Source organism: Lagenorhynchus albirostris, chromosome 11, assembly GCF_949774975.1.
Source record: "Lagenorhynchus albirostris chromosome 11, mLagAlb1.1, whole genome shotgun sequence".
In the NCBI taxonomy this organism is placed as follows: domain Eukaryota; kingdom Metazoa; phylum Chordata; class Mammalia; order Artiodactyla; family Delphinidae; genus Lagenorhynchus; species Lagenorhynchus albirostris.
The window spans coordinates 94,710,918-94,734,915 of NC_083105.1; the positions used below are offsets into that span (position 1 = coordinate 94,710,918).

Sequence of the window (23,998 nt, forward strand, 5' to 3'; positions counted from 1 at the left end):
ACCCCATGGTAAAGAGTGGATGTTGAGTGATTATGATGTGTCAATGTAGGTTCACCCCTGGTTAAAAAAAGAACCGTTCCAATGAGCAATGTTGATAATGGTGGAGGCTATGCATGGGTGGACGCAGGGATATATAGGAAATCTCTGTACCTCCCTTTCAAGTTATAAACCTAAAACTGCTCTAGAATAACAAAATCTTTTAAAAAATAAAATAAAAGAATTTTAAAACTAATAGCACTAATTTCCCTTCATCACTCTACTCTCATTCTTTTTTAAACAACTTTATTGAAGTATAGTTGGTTTACAATGTTGTGTTAATTTCTTCTGTATAGCAGAGGGACTCAGTTATACACATACATATATATACAATCTTTTTCAAATTATTTTCCATTACGGCTTGTCACAGGACATTGAATATAGTTCTCTGTACAGTAGGACCTTGTTGTTTATCCATCCTATATATAATAGTTTGCCTCTGCTAATCCCAAACTCCCAATTCTTACCTCCCCTCCCCACCTCCCCCTTGGCAAACACGTCTGTCCTCTATTATCTGTGAGTCTGTTTTTGTTTTGTAGATATGTTGATTTGTATCATATTTATTTATTTATTTTTAAGATTTTTTTTTTTATATGGACCATTTTAAAGTCTTTATTGAACTTGTTATAACATTGCTTCTGTTCTATGTTTTTTGGTTCCTTGGCCACGAGGCATGTGGGATCCCATCTCCCCAACCAGGGATTGAACCTGTACCCCCTGCATTGGAAGGCAAAGTCCCAACCACTGCACTGCCAGAGAAGCCCCTGTATAGTATTTTAGATTCCACATATAAGTGATATCATATTGTATTTGTCTTTCTCTTTCTGACTTACTTCACTTAGTATGATAATCTCTAGGTCCATCCATGTTGCTGCAAATGGCATTATTTCATTATTTTTGATGGCTGAGTAATATTCCATTGTGTGTGTATATATATATATATATATATATATATATATATCACATCTTCTTTATCCATTCATCTGTTGATGGACATTTAGTTTGTTTCCACGTCTTGGCTATTGTAAATAGTGCTGCTATTGTAAATAGGGGTGCATGTATCTTTTTGGATTATGGTTTTGTCTGGGTATAAGCCCAGGAGTGGGATTGCTGGATCATATGGCAACTCTACTTTTAGTTTTTTGAGGAACCTCCATACTGTTTTCCACAGCTGCTGCACCCATTGACATTTCCACCGACAGTGTAAGAGGGTTTCTTATTCTCCACACCCTCTCCAGCATTTGTTGTCTGAAGACTTCTTAATGATGGTCATTCTGACTGGTGTAAGATGGTACCTCATTGTAGTTTAGATTTGCATTTCTCTAATAATTAGCAACATCGAGCATCCTTTCATGTGCTTTTTGGCCATCTGTCTTCTTTGGAGAAATGTCTATTTAGGTTTTCTGCCCATTTTTCAATTGGGCTGTTTGTTTCTTTGTTGTTGAGTTGTATGTGCTGTTTGTGTATTTTGGAAATTAAGCCCTTATCAGTCACATCATTGGCAAATATTTTCTCCCATTCTGTAGGTTGTCTTCTTGTTTTGTTTATGGTTTCCTTTGCTGTGAAAATGCTTGTAAGTTTGATTAGGTACCATTTGTTTATTTTTGTTTTTATTTCTATTGCCTTGGGAGACTGACCTAAGAAAACATTGGTACGATTTATGTCAGAGAATGTTTTGCCTCTATTCTCATTCTTATATTTCCAGATGATCTATACTCAACTACCAATAAAAAATGTAATTGTATGCTCTGTCTGCATACAGTGAAAATGGCTGGTAAGATGATTTAATGGCTCAATAGCCACTATAATTTTATTGTTTGCATTTCCAGCATTGCAGTATGAACAACATTGATTCATATCTATTTTACTGATTTGTTCATATGTATTATAATTCCTTCTTGTGCTTCCCCCAAATAAACTTTTGACTCAGGACTATTTGACAATCTCCCAGTGTTTACTCAGTCACTATACTGAACCCTTTAAAATGCACAGAAACAGGGAATGCTTATTGAAAGCCGAAAACACTAGGCCTGTGCTAGAGTGTAGGTAAAGAAAGTTCATGTTCATCCTACCTCTTCTCCCACAATCCCAATAAGAGCAGGATCCCAGAATCAGCCTTTACTATCTTTTCCTCCATACCAGGTATCTCCCATCTATGTATTTAGAGATGTAACTTTTCAGTCTTGGAAAAAGAGAGATTTGCCAAAAGTGTTAAGGATGCATTTGGAATCTTAGTAACTGTCGTCACGGTGGCTGAATTCTAACCCATATGTGGTTTACCAGAGGGTACATCTTCCCTCTATCTGTGCCTCCTCCTCCTTGAAGTCCACAGGCATTCTGAAGGTCTCTCGAAACCTCTGTGAGTCACAGGTAGAGGGTTTAAAAATGAAAAGTCAGAAAGTTTGGAAATTAAATCCATAAGGAAGGAAATGACCACTGGCTTGCCAGTAAGCTCTGTCCTTCCCCATCATCATTTTCATTACCACCCCTCTCCCTGACAAGATCTGAAAGTTCAAAGCTAGGCATCACCTCTACAGGACCTGCCAAGAGAATTTCTCAGTTAGGCTCCCAACTTCTAACTCTCCATCTTGAAACTGCAGGTGTATTATTTTAACCACCATTCACAGAAAACCTGGGGAAACAGGAACTGACAGACTCCCTCATGAAACAGAATAATAAAGGGCTTTGACTGGTTTATGTGACCATAGAAAAGTTCAGAGCCGGTTACCTTGTGAAGACATGGGCTCTTCCTTTGATGACCTTCTACCGGGAGGCCTTAGATAGACTTCCTGCATTGGGCTAGAGATTGGACTAAATGATCTTTGAGTTGGGCTGTGTATGAGTCATGGAAAGTTTCCCCAAGGAGGTGGCAGCTGAGCCAAATCTAAAATGAGATTAAAGAGACACAAAAGGGAGAGAAGAAGAGAAAGCAGCATTCCAGGTAGAGGGAAGAGTATAAACAAAGGCATGGAGATGCGATGATACAGCATAGCAGGAGATAGACACAAATAATTTAGTACAGTGTTTTCACAGTATTCAATGCCAGGTAACAGGTGGCAGGGGTGATGTTGGGGAAGTAGGGAGTAGCCAGGTCCTGGGGGTCCTGGTGTCCCATGATGAGAAGCTTGGGTCTTATAAGTGTTTGCAGGGCTTTGAAGTAGATGAATGACATATGGTAACTGGGATAGCCCCATATATAAATATCATAGTGATGACCTTACCAAAGAGAATACAAGGCAATTTGAATTTAACCTAATTGGTGAAAGCTGGTGAGAATCTTGCTCTTTATATGCTATGGGATCATCATACCTCTATTCTAAGTTTGACAAAGGTCGTCTCCATCTAGCTTCTTAAACTGGATTATAACATAGTTGGACTTACATATTGGAAAGATCATCCTGCTAGTGTTGCAGGAAATCATTTTAAGGGTATTGAGACTGAAAGAAGAGAAATAAGTTTAAGTACTTTTGGAATTGTCTAGGTGAACGATGACAGAGGCTTGAACTAGGGCTGCAGGTAGAGACAGCTGTTGAAGACAAAATCAGCAGATTTGCTAAAAGAGTTGGTTATATAATGTGGCAGCAATGAAAAGGTACCTCTCAGAATGGGTCACAACTGACTGATGACCCCAGCTTCTCTGCTCTGAAATCCATCCCTGATTCTTACTGAGGTCACATTTCCCAAAGGCTGCTTCATGACTGAATGTGTGTGGCAGGGCTGGTGGGGGTGTTGGTTGCTAAGAACGGCCCACTCCTGGGGAATGTGACACTTCTCTGATGGACAGCTTTAGCTCCAAGATATTCCATCAGCTTTGCTGGACTTTCTTAGAACTGCACTGCAGTCTAAGATTCTTCCACTCCACCAACCTTCTCCCCTTCCTTCCTCCCTTCCTCCCTCCCTCCCTCCCTCCCTTCCTCTCTTCCTTCCTTCCTTCCTTTCCTCCCTCCCTTCCTTCCTTCCTTCCTCCCTCCCTCCCTTCCTTCCCTCCCTTCCTCCCTTCCTTTCCTCCCTCCCTCCCTTCCTTCCTTCCTCCCTCCCTCCCTTCCTTCCCTCCCTTCCTCCCTTCCTTTCCTCCCCCCTTCCTTCCTTCCTTCCTTCCTTCCTTCCTTCCTCCCTTCCTTCCTTCCTTCCTCCCTTCCTTTCCTCCCTCCCTCCCTCCCTTCCTTCCTCCCTTCCTTTCCTCCCTCCCTCCCTTCCTTCCTTCCTTCCTCCCTTCCTTTCCTCCCTCCCTCCCTCCCTTCCATGATTCCTAGGGGTCAGAGCCACCGCATGGTCCGACGGTTCTTGTAGAGAACCTTGACTGAGTAAGCTTTGGGGCTCTGGACTCACAATAACCTCTGTGCAAATCTGGCCCCACCACTCCTAGATATGTAAGTTCAAGCAAGTAATTTAATCTCTCGGAAGTGTCAGTCCTCTCATCTGTAAAATCATGATACTTGTTGTGAGGATTAAATCAGTCAGGCTCATAAAGTACTAAGCACAGTATGTGGCACATAAAAAGTGCCTGATAAATGTTAGCAATTCTTATTATTAGATATGGGAGATGAAAGAGAGAAAGAAATCAGGGGCGATTCTTAGGTTTCTATTTACAGTATATAAAGTAATCATAAGTATCTCACTCAAGTTAATTCTCCTTCTGCGTACAGCAGATAGCCTGCTGAGTACAAAAGAGATTAGGAAAGCCTTCCTTTCTTTCCTCCCCCTCCTCCATTTCTTGACCCCTCTAGCTTTCATGGCTAATGGAGGATAAACTATAAGATGATCCATCAAAGTAGACATAAAGAAGACTCCCCGACTCTGTGGTTTAGAGGGTGGCCTTTCACCCCATTACTTCAGGCTCGCCAGCTTCCAGCGGGAGACAAGCCCTGTGGAGGACAGGCCCACGCTAGAGCACCTTCTTGTAACGAGGGAGAAAAGCTATCTACCTTCCCCGAGGATCTGAAAAACTGGGTGGAGGTATTCCAAATTAAATGCTTTTTATAGAGTTTTATTTAGAACAGTTTAGCTGTTAAATATGCACTAGCAAGCACACGGCAAAGTGTGTCCTAACGCGTGATCTTCCCCTTCCCAAACACACTTACAGAGCTCAAGGCAGAGCCAAAATCCAAATCATAGAATGGAACATGGAGGTTTAAAACTAGCAAAATGGCATAGAAAGGGAAAATGTAAGTGCCTGAACAAAATTTTAGGAAATTTGTACAGTAAACCTGGGATGAGGAAAGTCCAGCTGAAGCGCTTTATATGAAAGATACCGTGGGTTTTAGGTGATCTGCCAGCTCCCTGGACTCAACAGCGCAATTCTTGGCTTGTGGAGAAACGGGTGTGATCTCAGGCTGCGCAGTAGAAGCACAATACCCAAGTCATGGGAAACCTCAGTTTCCTCATCTGCACATTCAGGGCCTGGACGAGATGATTTCCGAGTCCCATACAGCTCTGAGATTTTATGAGTCTATGACTCTCTGACTTTAACAGTTCTAAACTTGAACTCCTGCATTTTCAGGAAATGACCACGGACGAGATATATAGGCTTGATGAAAGCAGATAATTCATTTCTCTGCTTAACTCTCTAGCCTGAATTCTCTCCAGTGCGGGAAAATCGTTTTGTGTGCCGATGTGCCCCACGGAGACCTCCTGAAGCGCACGTGACACAGGAGCAAAATTGTGTCTGTCTGTTTCGCACCAGGTCAGGCTTTGCACAAGACTACTTCTCTTGAGGTGGCAAGCTTGAGCAACCAGTTTTTCCTGAAGTTTGCCTGATAAGTATGTTTATGATGAGCTGTACTGTCATTCTTCTATCTTGCCATAGCCTTGGAGGGCCCCTCCCAAGCTGGCTGGCTGTCTAGTGACATTGGTAGTCAAGGATTTGGAATGCAGAGATCAAGGTCAACAGGGGACCATGACGGAAAGGACTAGAGAGCCCTAGGACGCAGGCCCCTTACTAGGCTCTCCTGCCTTTGGGCTGAGGGAGGGCATGGAGTCCAGTGTAACGGGAAGCCTGTGATGGTTTTTGTGGGCAGCCAGGGAGCTTGCCCCCTCCATCACTGTGGCTGCCATCCTCATCTGGACCCCCTCATCTGCCATTTTCCAGCACTTTAAACATCTTTGAGACAAGGACAGCAAAAGGGAACAATCATGGGGAAAGGCAAGCTTTAATAAAAATAGAATTCCAAATATTTCAGCTGGGATCTCTTTGTCTAGCTAAAAGATTTAGAGAGTGGATCAAAAGACCTGCATCTCCTTCTCGTGCTGCAGTTACCCAGGTGTATGCCTCCGGGCGAGCCACTCAATAATCCTGAGCCCTTGTTTCCTCACTTGTAAAATGAGGAGAAAGCCCACCTGGCTACTTTCAAGAGTGGAGGAATCCTTTTAGCCGGCCCTGGTTCACGGAGGCCCCCTGACTGAGGACCAGGTCATATACTGAGCAGGGAAGGAGTTGCGTATAGGCTTGCAGGTGAACTTCGTGTAGCCCATTAGAAGGACCCTAGAACAGAAGTGTTTGAAGGGCAATAAGCAAGAACTGAAATCCCAGGACTGCCGGGTTCCTGCCTCAGGTAAGTCCCTCCCAGGTAGTGGTTGAGTTTGTCCAAGTCTCACTTTCTTCATTCTGTCGGGCAGTTGAGGCCACAGAGAGGGGGGCTATGGCCACCAGACCATGTTCTGTAAAAAGAGAGAGGTAGCAGAAAGGCCAGAAGAAGAGTAACCCCACAAATGGACCACAGCTGACTACCCCATTCTCTTCCCAGATGGGAAGGGGCCTGGGAGCCAGGGGCATCCCTGGCTGCCTGGGTACTTTCCTCTCCTAGGCAGCACAGCTACTAACTGGGGCAAGGAAATCAAAACCTTGGACAAAAAGGGTAAGTCTAGGAAATGCTAAATTAGATGGGCTTTTGGAGATTTTTGTGGGATCTGTAGGCATTTATATTTTCAGGGGAGAGTCCTTCCTATTTTATTCTGGTACAATATACAAAACCTAACATTAACCATCGTAACCACTTTTAAATGTATAATTCAGCGGAGAGGCCCATTTTGATGACTTCAGCTCTCTCCCTGTGCTGAGGTAGATTGTGTACTCTCTGCTGGCAAAGTTCTTGGTTGGCCTGTGGGGTCAGACTGCAGGGTCCTAATGGTTAAGGTGGATCTGGCTCCTGCAATAAGGAAACACCCCAAAATACCACATACACGACGGGAAATTATTCAGTGGTCATTTCTCCTTGATATGGGTGAGATCTCATTTGCTACTGTGTCCCTTTTATTTTTATCTCTGTCTTGGCCCTAAGAACTTGTCCAGACCCATGGCTTGCCTTTGGGCCTGTTTTCTTTTGTTAGGTTACATTTTTGTTCTCTGCAGACTCCTGGCTTATTCTGGCCATGAAAAACCTATTCTCCCTGGGATCTGACTTGCCTGTCCCTTCAGGGGTCCTGCATTGCTTCTGTGTCAGATGTGATGCTCAGCTTCTGCTCTCTACCTGAGCTCCAGTCCCACGCCCCTGACTGCCTACTCATCATTTCCTCCGGAATGGGACGCTCACTGTTCTTCCAAGCAGATTGTGACAGGTCCAAAAACAACCTTCATTTTTTTTTTGGCCACAAACCAGCGGTTCCTGTAACCTCTCAGCCCTTGTCAATAGCCTAAGTCCTTCAGACAAGAAGCAAAGTCCTCTTTGATCTAATCTCCTTTCTTTGCTCTCAGCCATTCAGTCCCTAAGAACAATCAGATTTTCTTCCACATATTGATCGTTTCTATTCTTCCTTTCCTCCTCTGCCCCCCACGGCCCGTGCCCATTTCTAGGTCATTACCACCTCTAATGTCATCTACCGCTCACGTCCACTCTTATCTGATTCGACTCCCTGTGCCAGGCTGATGCCAGACCTATCTTCATTCATCACGTCATGCCTGTTCGAAACTTGAAGCTCTTCCCTAACCCTATCTATAGGCTTCTTGCCCTTATCCGGCTGTGAAATTTCCCCTAATTTGATCCCAGTCTAGACAATTCCTCTGCCAGGCAGTTATATTGTAATGGAAAGTTTAATGGATTTGTGATCAGTTGACCTGCTTTCAAATCCCAGCTCTGGCCTCAGCAGAACCACCTGGAGGAACTCACTGACTCTTGGAGCCTTGGATCCCCATTTGCAAAGTGTCATAGGGAATTTCACCAGCATTTAATGAGGTGTGTGGAGGCAAGTTAGCCTTGTGCTCAGAAACCACATTTGAGCTGACCGCCTTGGCTCAAATCCAGGCTTTCTCGCCTGGCAACTGTGTGACCTGGAGCGAGTTCCTTCACCTCCCTGGGCCTCATCTCTTGCATCTGTAAAATGGAGATACAACCAGTACATACCTCATAGGTCTGTAGTGACGATTCAGTGAGGTAATGCATGTAAAGTGCTTAACACAGAGCCTGGCACAATGTAAGCTCTACTGGGCATAAGCTATTATTATGTGCAAGAGACCTAGCACAGTGCTTGATACCTGACCAGCACTTAATAACGGTTTGCTAGGTTTGTTGATGAATTCATTTTATCCATGTGATCTCATTTCCCACTAATTCTTGCTATGCACATTCTTGTGCCATTCTTCCTCCAGACAGGCTGACTACCTTGGCTTTTCATGAATATTTCCCACTTTTCTTGCCTTTGGTTATGGCATGTCTCTTTTCTAGATTGTCATAATTTATTTTCCCTGCCTATCCAAAGTCTTCCCACTCCTTTTTTTTTTTTTTAATTTGTTTATTTTTGGCTGTGTTGGGTCTTTGTTGCTGTGTGCGGGCTTTCTCTAGTTGTGGCGAGCGGGGGCTACTCTTTGTTGTGGTGCATGGGCTTCTCATTGCGGTGGCTTCTCTTGTTGCGGAGCATGGGCTCTAGGCACACGAGCTTCAGTAGTTATGGTGCACAGACTCAGTAGTTACAGTGCACCAGCTCAGTAGTTGTGGCTCGAGGGCTCAGTAGTTGTGGCACGTGGGCTCAGTAGTTGTGGCTCACAGGCTCTAGCACACAGGCTCAATACCTGTGGTTCACGGGCTTCGCTACTCTGCACCATGTGGGATCTTCCCGGACCAGGGCTCAAACCCATGTCCCCTGCATTGGCAGATGGATTCTTAACACCTGCGCCACCAGGGAAGCCCTAAAGTCTTCCCACTCTCTAAGGTCCGTCCTACACCCTGCCTTCATGAAGCCTTCCCTCGTCACTTCGGGACGTATTGATTTCTCACTTCTCTGAGCCAGTTACCTTCAATTTAGCATCTGGTACACTTAGATGCTGTCTCCTGTGTATTTGTTTTATGTCTTCAACTAGTTTGGAAAATATTCCTCAGTCTAGCCTTGTTTCAGAATACACAGTAAACGTAGTGAATATTTAAACTACTAGGCGACCTTATCAATTCCGACTATCTCTTGGGATAGTTTGCATTTCCAGATTGTATTGAGGGTGAAATTTGGAGAAAGGGACAGAGGGTGTCTGAGGGTGAGGAAGGGTCTGGAATTCTGAAACAGCTTTTCAGACCTAGAGTCTCTTATCAACAGAGTGGCACATGAGGGTGAGGAGATGGGGGGGGCGGGCAAGGGTCTCCTAGTAGGTGGGCCAAGGACCTATGGCCTCTGGGCCAAAGGTTTGCAGAAATGCTTAAGCCCAGGTGAGACAGACCGCTGCTGACACAGACAGCAAAGTGTCCCTGTTCGAATCTGGTTCTTGCTATGACAGGTTTTGCCTTTGCCCAGTTTCTCAAGCCTCTTACATCTTTGCACAACATTTGCCCTATTGAGAAACCGGTTTTGCATGAAACCTCCCATGGCTTGAAGCAAACATCCATGATGGTGTTTGCATACCATTGGGGTTTTACTCCTCCCCTATGTGTCAATAAGGGTGAAGTGGCATTCAGATGACGTGATCTGAAGGACATCACTGCGGCCTCCAAAACTGAGAATCTTTGAACTATGTGAAAGGTTCCTACCAGGATTTCACAATGACAGAGAAGGCCAGGAGAGACTAAGTCTAGAAGGCAAGGTTAAGAACATTGTCTTTACATCGGTTTTCACGAAGCCTTCTCAGAGTACAGCAGCCGCATTGATGTCCCCGCCTCTGGATCCTGTAGTCCATACCGTCTAGACTGCACAGTTCAGTCCTGGTTGTATATTGTCTTCTAGAAACTGCTTTCTGTGTTAGTTGCGAGTTCCCTGAGAATACAGACTATCTCTTATACTTTTTTTTTATTAATTAATTTTATTTTATTTATTTTTGGCTGCATTGGGTCTTCGTTGCTGCGCACGAGCTTTCTCTAATTGTAGTGAGCAGGGGCCACTCTTCATTGCGGTGCGCAGGCTTCTCATTGTGGTGGCTTCTCTTACTGTGGAGCACGGGATCTAGGTGCGCGGGCTTCAGTAGTCATGGCTCCTGGGCTCTAGAGCGCAGGCTCAGTAGTTGTGGCACACGGGCTTAGTTGCTCCACGGCATGGGGGATCTTCCCGGACCAGGGCTCGAACCCATGTCGCCTGCATTGGCAGGTGGATTCTTAACCACTGCACCAGCAGGGAAGCCCTCTTGTACTTCTTTGTCGGCCCGTGTGGAGCCTCTCAATACGATTTAACTCAGTGCTGGGCACGATAAGATTCTCAACAATAAATGTTGATGAATTTGTTTTTGGCAATTCAAAGGCATAGAAAGCGGCTCCACAGAGGAGAATTAGAAGGCCTGTTTCTTCTTAAGGTGGTGGGTGTTGGCGCCCCATCGTCTCCGGTGTCGTTGTCAGTACCAGCAGCCTCCTTTCTCAGGTCAGGGAGTCATGACAGTACGGGCAGGACACACGTTTCCTGTGCTTTCCCACCTAGGAGAGAAAGATGTTTTACCCAGTGTCCGAGACCCCTTCCCGATTCCGCTTTCCCCTCCCAACCATGAAGGCCATACAGTGAGAGCTACGAGGGGCATCAGAGATTGGCTGACTCAGTTCCTTGATTTTGTAGATGAGGAAACTTGGGGCTCAGAGACGAGCAGTTGAGGGTGGTGGAGAGAGGATGTATAAGCTTTGGAGTCAGGTGGAACTGGACTTGAATCCCAGTTCTGTCCCTCTTCTCTGTGTGATTGTGGGAGAGTCTCTTCACATCTTGGAGGCTCAGTTTCCTCATCTTTAAAATGGGGATAATAGTGCCTACCTATGGGGGTCGGTGTGAGAATTAAGTGAAATAATGTGTGTAAATATAGTGCTTGGCAATAGAGATGCCCAGTACTTGTGGGCTCTCTCTCCTTTGCTTCTCTAGAGTGTCCTGCCCAAAGTCATCAAACAATTTAGTGCTGGCCTCTCCTGTTATTCAAGCTAAATATTCTTTCAGTTATATACTAAGGCTAGCCACTTACTAGAAAATTAAGATCAACCATTAAAATTTTTAAAAATTACTTTCACTGGGGAGGACTTCCCAAGTGGTGCAGTGGTTAAGAATCTGCCTGCCAATGCAGGGGACACGAGTTCGAGCCCTGGTCCGGGAAGATCCCACATGCCGCAGAGCAGCTAAGCCCGTGCGCCACAACTACTGAGCCTGCGCTCTAGAGCCCACGAGCCACAACTACTGAGCCAGTGCATCGTAACTACTGAAGCCCGCTCACCTAGGGCTCCGCAACAAGAGAAGCCACCACAATGAGAAGGCAGCGCACCTCAATGAAGAGCTGCCGCCGGTCACTGCAATGAGAGAAAACCTGCGCGCAGCAACGAAGACCTGACGCAGCCAAAAATAAATTAATTAATTTTTTAAAATTGACAGTTTAAGGCAAAAAATAATATATTTACAAATAACTAAATAAAAATTACTTTCACTGGGGATTTGGACCAATTTATTTTGAGCTGATTTATATGCCTCAGAGATAACGTAAAAGACAGGAATACTGAATTTCAGAGTGAAATTCAAAGGTGTTGAGGTTTTAGCCATTTCCAACTACAGTGTTTGAACTCCTGGTACTCCTAAAATAGTACTGATGGCCTTTTACCCCTTTAAACAAAAAATTCCAGTCTCTGATATATGTACATGCTTTGCTTTGCAACCTGATATTTTTCACCTGTCTTTCTCAAGACATACTCTGCTGTCCATTCATCTTCAATTGGAGCTAAAATGAAAACACTGCTGTTAAAGTTCTTTTAAAAAATAAAAAAGTGTATTGGTAATGATCATGGGGGACTTGTGGGGTGGCTTAGTCTCAGAAATGAAACGGACATTTGTATCTTCTGTAAAATTTAAGGATTGATGATAAACCTTTCTTTCCCACGCTGGAGAAGATTCACTGTGATCATTATTTCTTTGAAAATTTGTAGTTAGCTAATATTCATTGTGTTTGGCTGCAAATATATATTTCAGTATGGAGCAGAACCAAGATTCGTCCAGAAGAAAAATCTTAGCGTGAAATACCTCCTAAATGTGACTATTTATCAGTCTTCAACTGTGGTTGACAGCTCATTATTCGGTGAATCATTTGGGTCCTGCAAGGCAGAGGGACGAAGCAGGGGCAAACCTCCCTGAAGTTTCCTTTGTGGAAGGTGTGGTGGGCAGAATAATGGTCCTTCAACGTCCTTGTCCAAATGCTCAGAACCTGTGAATGTTGGGCTACACTGCAAAGGAGGATTACAGTTGCAAATTAGCAGATTTAACAAAGGGGGAAGTATTCTGTGTTATCCAGGTGGGTTCAGTGTAATCACAAAGATCCTTAATAGGGGAAGACTGGGCAGAGAAGAACCAGGGACAGGGTTGGTGATGTGAGAAGAGCTCAACCCACTGTTGCTGGTTTTGAGGATGGAAGAAGGGACCACGAGTCAAGGAATGCAGGCACCTCAAGAAGCTGGAGAGGACGAGAAGATGCATTTTCCCCTAGAGCCTCCAGAGGAGAACATGGCCCGGCTGACACCTTGACTCTAGCCCCATGACCCCCATTTTAGAATTCTAGAACTATAAGAGAATAAATTTGTGTTGTTTTCAGATACTGTTTGTGGTAATTTGTTTACAGCAGCAATAGAAAACTAACACAGTCTCTCCAAACAAAGGTTAACAGACCGTCTTGCCCCAAAGGTGCTGTCTGGCATTCTGGGATTTCATGCAATCATTGGCAACAAAATTCCCAAAGGGACTGAGACACAGGGGGAGCCTGAGTGCCATATTTGTTATTTATGTCACATAATTTATAAAGAGTTTCACTTAATATTTCCATTTAATCCTCCCATCAGTTCTATGAGGTGGAAATTTTTATTATTCCATTTTGTAAACAAGAAAGCTGAAGCTTAGAGAGTTAATTTTTTTTTCTTTCTTTCTTTCTTTCTTTCTTTGTTTTCTTGGCTGCGATGCATGGCTTGTGGGATCTTAGTTCCCCAACCAGGGATCAAACCCGGGCCCTCAGCAGTGACAGCACAGAGTCCTAACCCCTGGACCGCCAGGGAATTCCCTAGAGTTAATTTTTCTAAAATCAGATAATAGTAAGTAGTAGAGTTGAGATTCACAGACGTGGTTCCAAACTCTAGGTGCATCACTATTTTGATATCTGTCTTGCCCAGAGAGCCGTTCAACTAGGAAGTCAGTACTTACAGAGATTGCTCATTAGTTAAGGTAATTTCTCTAATAAATGGAGGTTGTGGGGAGAAGTGCAGATAATACTTTGCAGTGGGTGTCCACTCTCCATATGTCTGCTTCTTACGAATGTGGAGTCTTCCTAGAATGCACCTGTTGTCAAAAACATCACTGGCCAGTGGTGGCTACTTGCTGAACATTTTTAATTCCCTGTCCACCATAAACGTAAATTTCACATGGCTAAGTTATAGCTCAACCCCACCTCCCTCGCCTCAGTCTGACCTCCACCCTGACTTTGCTATTTCTTTTAAGAATTTCATCATTAACCCTGTCATCTAGATTCAGCAGCTATAAGAACAGTGACAGCTAACCCTTATTGGGAATACATTCCAGTTATTGTGCTAAGTGTTTTAGACGTCATCCATTGAATCCTCCCAACAGCCCTATGAGGAAGGTACGATTATTAACCGTATTTTATAGCTGAGGAAATTGAAGCTTATGTAAGTTGCCGAAGGTGACACCTTAGCATCATCTTTTTTTTTTTTTTTTTTTTGCGGTACGCGGACCTCTCACAGTTGTGGCCTCTCCCGTTGTGGAGCACAGGCTTCGGACGCGCAGGCTCAGCGGCCATGGCTCGCAGTCCCAGCCGCTCCGCGGCATGTGGGATCTTCCCAGACCGGGGCATGAACCCGTGTCCCCTGCACTGGCAGGCGGACTCTCAACCACTGCGCCACCAGGGAAGCCCAGCGTCATCTTTAATTACTCATCTCCTCCGCCCTCCAGAGCGCATGAATCACCAAGTTCTCTCAGTCCTCCTCTGTACTATTTCTTGCAGTCGTTTCCGTGTCCATTGCCACTGTATCAACCTTGGCTCTTTTTGACTTATGCCTCAGTTATTGCTAGAGCCCAATACAGTCTCTCTTGTTCTATGATTCCCCTTCCTCAGATCTTTCTAATATGCTTTGGTCAGACTAAGCCACCTAAAATCCCACTTTTATCCCATCTTTTTCTGAGTTCAAACCTTTAAACTAGAGAAGATACGTGCAGATGTCCCCAAAGGTTATCCTTGGACAGTGTGATGGTGGCAATATTTTTTTGAAAAATTAAATAACTTCATTGTATTAAAATTAAAAGGAAAAACTGTTACAACTATAGGTTGAAATTATAGGGCCAGATACATAATAAAGATAAGCAAACATTATACCCTATAAGTTTGTAGGTTAAACTTCATTTGTTCCAGCATTGGGGAGCTCTCATTGGTCATCTGACCATTCCAAATATGCAATTCCACTTTTTAGAGGCAAATCTTTGCATTAAAAAAGGTTATGTAGGGCTTCCCTGGTGGCGCAGTTGTTGAGAGTCCGCCTGCCGATGCAGGGGACAGGGGTTCCTGCCCCGGTCCGGGAAGATCCCACATGCCGCGGAGCGGCTAGGCCTGTGAGCCATGGCCGCTGAGCCTGAGCGTCCGGAGCCTGTGCTCTGCAACGGGAGAGGCCACAACAGTGAGAGGCCCGCGTACCGCTAAAAAAAAAAAAAAAAAAAAGGTTATGTAAATCTGCTTAGTGTTTCCATATATTTATAAACTTCATTACTAGTGGTAAGACAACAAATGTATACGGTAAAAGAAAAACTGAGTCAAAATACTACCAAAGGATATAGCAATAAAAAACTTTTATCTCTCTCCCAAGGGTAACCATTGAATAAGGTGATTTGAATTTTCTTCTTTACACTTTACATGTTTCTGTAATTCACAGACTTTTAGCAATGGATATGTATTGCTTTATGATAGAAGATAAGACCAATAAAGCATAATTTTTAAAAAGGAACCAAATTATCGATCATTCCTGCTACTTATAATAGAAAAGCTAGTTTTTTTGGCTGAGGCCCTGTGTAATCTGGCCCCAGAACACTTTCCAGGCTTATTATAAACTGTTGAATACAAATGTTCTGCTTCAGTTAAACTATTTTAAACACCTTTTCCCTGCTGTGTCTCCAACTGTGTGTTTTCTCTTCCTGGAATGAGCTTCCCCTTCTCTTTTAATATCCCAATTCAATCTATTGTTCACTATCTAAGTCTGTTCTACATACAGCCCTTCCTAAAAAGGAAGGAATCAGTATGTAGTGAGTATTTACCGTGTGGAATTATGCATTCTATTTGACGCTTTCCTTGGTAGTCATTTGAAACCCACAACAGCTCTGGACGGTTGGTGTTAACAACCTTCATATTGAAGATGAGGAAACGAAGTTTCCCACAAGTTACGTAGCCAGTATGCGGCAGAGCTGGACTCTGGAGCTGGCTGTTCTGCCCCAGCTCAGACAGCCCTCATTTTTTCCAACTTCTTGTAGCTTTTTTCCAACTTCATTATTTATCTAAGTTTGACCCATAATCATAAAAGTGCATTCTAAGGGAGTGGCATTGCTTGTAGTACTACTTTGAACTACTTATATTTTGTATTTTCTTGATCTTCTCCACGAAACCTGTAAGAAAACTTGGGTTGAGTTCTAACTTGCGATTTCCTAGTTCTGCGTCTCTGAGCCAACTGCTTAAACTTTCTCAGCCTCAATTTCCTCCACTGTAAAATAGAAAAGAAAATAATAATACCTAACTCTTCTGGTTGTTATGAGAGTTAAAAACCCAGTATATACCTTGTACAAAGAGCTGAGTGTTTCTGTGTTGGATGTAACATGGTGATATTAGTTTATTTTCAAATTCCATTTAATTTCTAGTTTCTTTATAGTAGTGTTTTTTCTTTTTAACATCTTTATTGGAGTATACTTGCTTTACAATGGTGTGTTAGTTTCTGCTTTATACAAAGTGAATCAGCTATACATATACATATATCCCCATATCTCCTCCCTCTTGCGTCTCCCTCCCACCCTCACTATCCCACCCCTCTAGGTGGTCACAGAGCACTGAGCTGATCTCCCTGTGCTATGCGGCTGCTTCCCATATAGTAGTGGCTTGAGATAGTCCTAAAAACTCAGTGATCTAAAGAGAACTAGATGTTTTTCTTCAATACATTAAAACACTGACTTTACACAAATTTTAAAAAGTACTTTTTAATCAAAATAGTATTTTGCTGTTTGGTCAGAATATACTATCTTGCTGTTTAACCAACGTTGAATGAGAGGTTCTGTTACTAGTTTAAGACTGTTCCCAAAGGTAATGTTTACATTTATAAACACGAATTATTATTAAACATTGTCATTTTTAGTCCAGAAAACCACTGAGCACTTAGAGAGCTACGCTTACTCAGAAAATGGAAGAACCATTTAAAGATCACTGGTCTTCAAAAACAGACACCACTTTTTCACATTCTTTATATCAGAGGAAGAAAAGGACATCACTGCATTCACTCCAATTATTTTCCTTTAGAGTCAGATGAAAAGAAGCAAAATTCACAAATAGTTTTTAGCTTTGATTTACTTTCCCCCCCTACGGCCGCTATCATTTATAAAAGAACTTTTCAGCCTTTTGAAAGATAAATACATCTGATATTAGATATGAGAATTCTTTTATTCTTAATATTTTATTTCACAGTTATTAAAAGACTTGTCAAAGCAACCTTGACAAAACCCCCAAATGTGTGTTCTACATAACATTGGAAATCAAGTTTGGGCTGTAGATAGCAAAAGTCCACCCGCAGCTCTCCTGAGATTGCGACTGAGAGATTCTCATTTCTCAGGGCGCTTCCGAATACCTGTTTGTTATGAATTGTTTGATTAAAATAAAACAACCAGGGCTTCCCTGGTGGTGCAGTGGTTGGGGGTCCGCCTGCCGATGCGGGGGACGCGGGTTCGTGCCCCGGTCCGGGAGGATCCCGCATGCCGCGGAGCGGCTGGGCCCGTGAGTCATGGCTGCTGAGCCTGCGCGTCCGGAGCCTGAGCTCTGCAACGGGAGAGGCCATAACAGAAAACAAACAAACAAACAAACAAAAACAACCACATAGTCTGGTTATCAAGTCATTAGGACTTTGTAGGATTGAAATGTCCTACATTTGCCTGAAGCTGGGCAGGAGATTTTTTTCTCCCCTTGACACGCAATCTCCTTGAAAAAATAGTTCCTATTCCACTGTTTCTCATTCCCTGGTGAACTCACTGCAATATTGCAAGACTGTCTTTGGTGAAACCACCCTCTTCACGGCCACTTAATTGCCAAATCAAGGAAAACTTTTTAGACCTTATTTCTCTGAGTATTAGTTCACTTGAAACACACTCTTTCCCTGCTTGAAACGCTTTTTTCTTAGCATTCTGTAACAGCCACGTCCACTGCCTTTCTTTCTGCTTACCTGTGTCTCCACACTCTTGACTCAATCCTGGGATTACCTGGTTTTTTGTTTGTTTGTGTAAAGAATCAATTATTTATTTATTTTTGGCTGCGTTGGGTCTTTGTTGCTGCGCGTGGGCTTTCTCTAGTTGCAGCGAGCTGGGGCTACTCTTCGTTGTGGTGCGCGGGCTTCTCATTGCGGTGGCTTCTCTTGTTGCGGAGCACGGGCTCTAGAGCGCAGGCTCAGTAGTTGTGGCGCACGGGCTTAGTTGCTCCTCAGCATGTGGGATCTTCCTGGACCAGGGCTCGAACCCGTGTCCCCTGCCTTAGCAGTAGGATTCTTGAGCACTGCACCACCAGGGAAGTCCCATATGCCTAATTGATAAGTGAAAAGTCATCTAGTTTTTGTAATTTATTATGTCTGTTTACATATTTGCCACGCAAAGATCAGACATACACTGATAACAGGGTTGTTGCCATTTATTCTTTCTTGGTTGTACATCTTAATTTGACGTTGAGGCTTTTCATCTCTTTCAGAGAGGGGATTGTATGTTTTCAAACACCTTCACCTCCCTCCTTCCTTCCATTTGCTTACAAATGAGCATGTATTTGTTTAATTTAATTGAATGGAATTGAACACTTCATTCCCATTAGACTTTTTTTTTTTCCCCCATTAGACTTTTAAGCACTATACTTGGTCTAGGTTCTTCATAAACCTTCCAGTGAGGAGCATGGAGCATTGTACTGAAAGATGGGAGAACTGTTTCTAATCCCAGTTGAGTCCCTAACCAGCTGTGCATTCTTGGGCAAGCCACTTAACCTCTCTGGACCTTCGCTCCCTTTTATGTAAAGTGAGTGGGAGGGCATCAGATAATGTCTTAGGTGTCTTCTTGTTCTCACGTCACAGAGGTAAGATTTTCTTCCAGAAACTTCCTTCAGAGACAAACTCTTAGAATATTGCCTCCTACTCTGCCAGAAGAGTGCTCTCTTCCAACATAGTGTCACCTCTTTGAGGCAGAACTTGGTTCCTTCTAGAGCTGTGATTCGTTTGTATGGGACCACAAGCCCTAGGACAGTAGCAGCAACTACCATCCAAAAAACACAGCCAAGACTTAAAGGTAAAGTAGGTCTTATTCATTTTGTGTGTGTATTGAAAATGCTTTGAAAACCTGTTGAAAGCGAGGGACCCACTCACAGGAAAACACACATAAGCATATACGTACAAAATTTTAGGGGGCTCCTGGACCGTCTGAAGCCCGTCCACGTACTCCCTGGAAGCCATGAACCCTAGGCTAAGAATATTTGATTTGGGAACATTAATGGGATCCCTGGAGATAAAACGAAATTATCAGAAATGCTTACTTCCCATTGGAAGAGGGAGCTGCTAAATTAAATATTTATAGAATATTATCAAAACTCCCGCTTCAAAACTAAACTCTTATGCTTACTTGTAAATATCTTCTTCATAAACCAGGTCATGTGCTAACCTGCTTAAGTCTTGCAGAGGAGAATGCAGATTCCTTACTGTGCATTGTAAGGTCCTGTTTGGTCTGGCTCCTGTTCGCCATCACTTTATACTTTGAGCTCCACTGGCCTCCCTTTTGCCCTGGGAACATACCGACTCCCTCCCTACAAGTCACTCTGTTTCTGCTGAACAGTCTCGAGTGACCTGCTGCCCCTGCCCAGACCACATCCCTGCTCGCATTCAGGCTTCAGTTCAAGCGCCCCCTCCTCAGGAATGTCTCCGCCAACCACCTTCACCCCACCCTCAACCGTGCGCTCTCACAACACCCAGTTTTCTCCAGTAAAACTGATCTTGTTACAGCCCTGGCTGTTTTTGCCTTCTCTCCCCACGAGAATGTTAGTTCCATGAGGGAAGGGGCCTTGCCTCTCAGTTATAACCGCAGTCCCGGAGCCAGGGACAGATAAAAACCTTAAGGGGGACTTCCCTGATGGCACAGTGGTTGGGAATCTGCCTGTCAACGCAGGGGACACAGGTTCGAGCCCTGGTCTGGGAAGATCCCACATGCCGCAGAGGAACTAAGCCCGTGCGCCACAGCTACTGAGCCCGTGTGCCTAGAACCCGTGCTCCACACAAGAGAAGCCACCGCAATGAGAAGCCCGTGCACCGCAACGAAGAGCAGCCCCCGCTCACCACAACTAGAGAAAGCCCGCAAGCAGCAAAAGACCTAACGTAGCCAAAAATAAATAAATAAATACATTAAAAAACAAACAAACACCTTAAGGGGATCTCAGCACTAAAGATGGCGCTCCTCTTCCATCTTTAATTCTGACCAAAAAATTTGGTGCGCCTCCCTCATATTAAACTCTAACTAGAAACAGTACTAAACTGTACACTTACATGTACTGAAACAAAAATAGCTTCTTTCCAGATGATCTGATTGTAGGACCTCGGAGCCCCTGCTTCGCTGGCACCCTAAATACATGAGCCGTTTGTCTGCTTTTGGGGAACCTAGCACTCACTCAATTCTTTAAACATACTGGAAGCAGTTTTAGGTTAAGCTGGCCTATGCCTGCCAAAAACACCTTGCTGGGATTACTGATAGGAATTCTGTTAAATCTATAAATCGACTTGGGAAGAACTGACGTATTTACTATATTGGGGCTTCCAAGCCAATTATTTAGGTCTTCTTTAATTTTTTGTAATCAGCATTTTATAATTTTCAGCATACAGATCCTGTACACGATTTGTGAGATTTATACCTAAATACTTCATATTCTTTGGAGCAACTGTATCAATAAATACCGTTTTACATTTGTTCCTACCTGTTTGTTGTTGGCATATACAGAAGCTCTTTTAGTAGAACAAGGAGGAATGTACCCTTTAGTGAAGTAAACTTGTTCAGTATTTATTTGCTGGACTACTAACAAGCTATGTATCCTACCATTCATGTACCTCTGCAGTGTGCCTCTAAGTCTCAAATTCAGCCTAATTCTTGATTGCTACACCCCAATCTCTACTACTGTTGGAAGGGTCTACTCATCCCTTACCTGAATACCCCTTATGCATTCCATCTCCATGTCTTCACTCCTGCCATTTCCCCTCTAGAATCGTCCCTCAGCTGAACCCTCTTACCCAAACTAGATCTTAACTATCAAACCCCAGCTGACATGCTCCTTTTCTCCACCGGACTCTTTTAACCAATATCGTATGCCACTCAATCATTAATTTAGTTTTTCATTAGTTTTAATCCATGTCTCGTTCCCTAGTTAGATGATGTGCACTGGGAGACTCCCATAATAGCTATCATAGCACCACATACATGGAAGGCGCTCCAATTTAATTGTTGTTTAAATGAAGAAAGTCGAGAGAGCTTTCAAGACGTTTCAGAATAAGGCGCCCGGAGCTGCAGCATCTGAAGAAGAAGTCTTCAAGATCCATGCTCTCCACCTCCAGGACAAGGATTCTCTCTCTTTTCCTTCCTTCCCCCAAATCCCAACTCCTCCAGCTAGTCAGACTGGAGATGCAGATCCTCTCCAACAACCCCTTTGAAACCGTTCTAGAAACAGCAGGGCTATATGCGCAGTCGATTTTTAGAGGTTTTCTTTAAGAGCATAGGCAGTAATCCCATTGGAGCTGCAGTAACAATCCCCGGCCACCAGAGGGCAGGGCGTCGCGGGAGAGATTGCTTCCCCTCTGCAGAAGTCTTAAAGAGGTCAAAGGCAGAGGCAGAAAGTCGGCTCCGCATCCATGGCCTTCAGGCTTCTTTTAGTGCCTCGAGTGCTCAGCGCTCTCCCCCTCTCCAGATGGGCTCCTTTTCCTCCTGTAAAAGATGGGCCGGAAGTTCCTAGAGGCTTACCCTAATACTAACCTTAAATGATTATAATAACGAATGCACTTAAGCTGCAGGATTTAAAGGCAGAAAAGGAGTATGGAGATGTTTCATCTTTCGTTAGATGAACCCCAAACCTGCTTCTCAGTTCTTTTACCAATCAAAAACAAAAACAGAACAACAGAAAGCCCCAGGCAGTGTCCAAACGGACACTCCCCAACAAAGATTGGCCTTTAGGGACCAATGTCCCAAATCCAGTACATTGTAAATGGAACATTTTAGGAGCTACTATTCCTACACACAAATTCTGGCTCATGGGGCAGTCCGCTCGCAGTGTGCTTTTCCGTCATTAATCACATCTTTGTTATGTGATATCCACGTGAGTACTTCTCAGTAGAAGCAGCTTCATGCTCAAATGCTCAAAGCACACTAGAATAAAGCTCCGATTGTCCTGTTCAGTGATTCCAAGTCCTGGTTTGTCACCACCTCGGGTCTCTAGTTTCCCAAAGTTTGTAACGTAGTTTCAAAACAAAGCTATTTTAATTAATCCAAATAAAAAATGCACGAAGTGTGTGAAGTTAAATCAACGGGGTCTTGCTCTTGCACTTCGCAAGAGGCGGTGAACCTCTGGTCTGTGCTGCCCGATACAGAACATACCTGTGAAGAGCATTTTAGCCTGCTCGTGCTCATTAATTTACAAATGTAAATAGAAATAATAAGTAAATAGAAGCACAGTAAAGTAATGAATGCTAGGAGCATTCAGGTGAGGGCTTTCAACGACAAACACAGAGGGAGCTGAGCGCTTGACCACCTGAGTGTGATTTTTTTCTTAAAGTACCTGTAGCTTCTCTTTCCTAAGAGACGGCAGCGCCCTGCGTTTTAGATTCGTCACTTTTTAAAGAGCGATTGTAATGCTCTCAAATCATTGTTGGCGTTTCTTCACGCTGGGGAGGCAGCTGGAAACAGCCCAAGGAGGCGGAAAAGGCTCTGCGCCTCGCTGGGGCGCCGAGGGGCGGGGGGGGGGACACCCTGAAATACCTGTTGGGGCGCAGCGCTGAAGGCGCGCGGCCGAGCCCCGGCCACGGGGGCCGGGGGTCGGAGATCAGGGGCCACGGGGGCGGCAGGCGGGCGCGCGGGCGCAGAAGGAGGAGGCCGCGGGGCCGACTCCCCGGGCCGCCCGGCTCCTCCCAACGGCGCCCGCGGAACCTGTCCCGGAGCCGCCGGACCCCGGAACTGAACGGGACCCGACCCCCTCCCCGAGAGGCCGCGACCAGGCGCCGAGCCGCGCTCCGAGCTCCGGCGGGCGCACGGCCCCGCCCGGCGCCCACCGCCCTGCCCTCGCCTGTCTCCTCCTTTCCCCGGGGCTCCGCTGAGTTCATTCACTGGGATTGGTTTCAAGTGACGCCATCTCTTTATTTTTAAACCAATGACCTCATCCGCGCTTGAAGTTTCCTGACCAGCGACTCTTTCTCTTTCCCCCCAACCCCCCACCCCCAGCCCCCCGCCTTTCCCCCTCTTTCTGGGTATCCCTGTTTGGGGGGCTCTGAGCAGTTTTCAAACGACCACCATCACCTCTCCCAACCCCCTCCGCGTCCCCGCCGCCACCTCCACCTCCCAGGTTCCTCGCCCCTTTCGACAGTGTTTTTTCAAGGCTGATCGGGGGTGGGGGGTTAGAGAGAAAGAGCGAAGAAAAGTTGCAAACGGCTCCGCGCGTCCCGAGCCTCCCGCCCCCCCCCCGCCCCTCCGAGCAGGAGAAGATAATATAGCGAAAAGAAGAGGAGGAGGAGAGCGCGACGGGACGGACGCGAGCGGGAGTGCAGCCGCCCTCCCGGCTCCGTCGCGGCGCCTCGCGGGTCCGGGAGGCGAGGGGGCCCCGCGGGGAGACGCCGTGACGACTTTCGTCCCCCCCCCCGAGGGAGCCGGGAGGTCGGCGGCCCCGAAAGTAAGTGGCCGCGCGGACTGCGGGGTGGGAGGGCGCGGGGCCGGGCTCCCGCCGCGCCGGTAGCGTGGACGCTCGTCCGCGCGCCCCGCCGGCGCTGCCCTCCCAGCGGCCGGGCCCGGGGTCCAGGGCGGGGTGGGGGGGCGACCGCGGGCCGGAGCGGCGCGCGCGTGGGAAGCGGGGGAGGGGGGGCCCTGCGGGGGGGCCGGCGCGGGGGGCGGGGGGCGGGGGCCGGGGGCCTCGGGCCGGACGGCCGAGTCCCGCCGCCAGGAGCCGCCGCCGACGCGGTCCCTTCGCGGGAGAAGCTGCTCACTTCCAGGCGCGACTGTTACACAACACGCCTGCCAAGTGGGGCCCCGGCCTGACGGTTCCCATTATCCCCAGCTCGCCTTTGGCGTAAGCCGCGCGGCCACCGGGGTGGTGACGGGGTTGCTT

At 45.5% G+C, this 23,998-nt stretch overlaps 1 protein-coding gene and 1 long non-coding RNA gene across 3 annotated transcripts in view; one reads left to right on the forward strand and one right to left on the reverse strand.

The window, feature by feature from the left end:
• Positions 1-21,020: 21,020 nt before the first annotated feature.
• LOC132529137 (uncharacterized) lies at positions 21,021-22,870 on the reverse strand. Of its 2 annotated transcripts, none has more exons than XR_009543385.1 (2): positions 22,663-22,870; positions 21,021-21,615 (listed from the first exon to the last, which is right to left on the reverse strand). It is a non-coding gene; the product is annotated as an uncharacterized LOC132529137 (long non-coding RNA). The 2 variants fall into 2 exon arrangements; XR_009543384.1 differs by lacking the exon at positions 22,663-22,870 and adding an exon at positions 22,463-22,640.
• Positions 22,871-23,289: 419 nt separating this feature from the next.
• The window catches only part of DUSP16 (dual specificity phosphatase 16), an 85,577-nt gene continuing 84,868 nt past the window's right edge, over positions 23,290-23,998 (forward strand). Inside the window, exon 1 of the mRNA XM_060166855.1 lies at positions 23,290-23,566. The gene's annotated coding sequence lies outside the window, so the exon portion shown is untranslated. The remainder of the gene's footprint in view (positions 23,567-23,998) is intronic.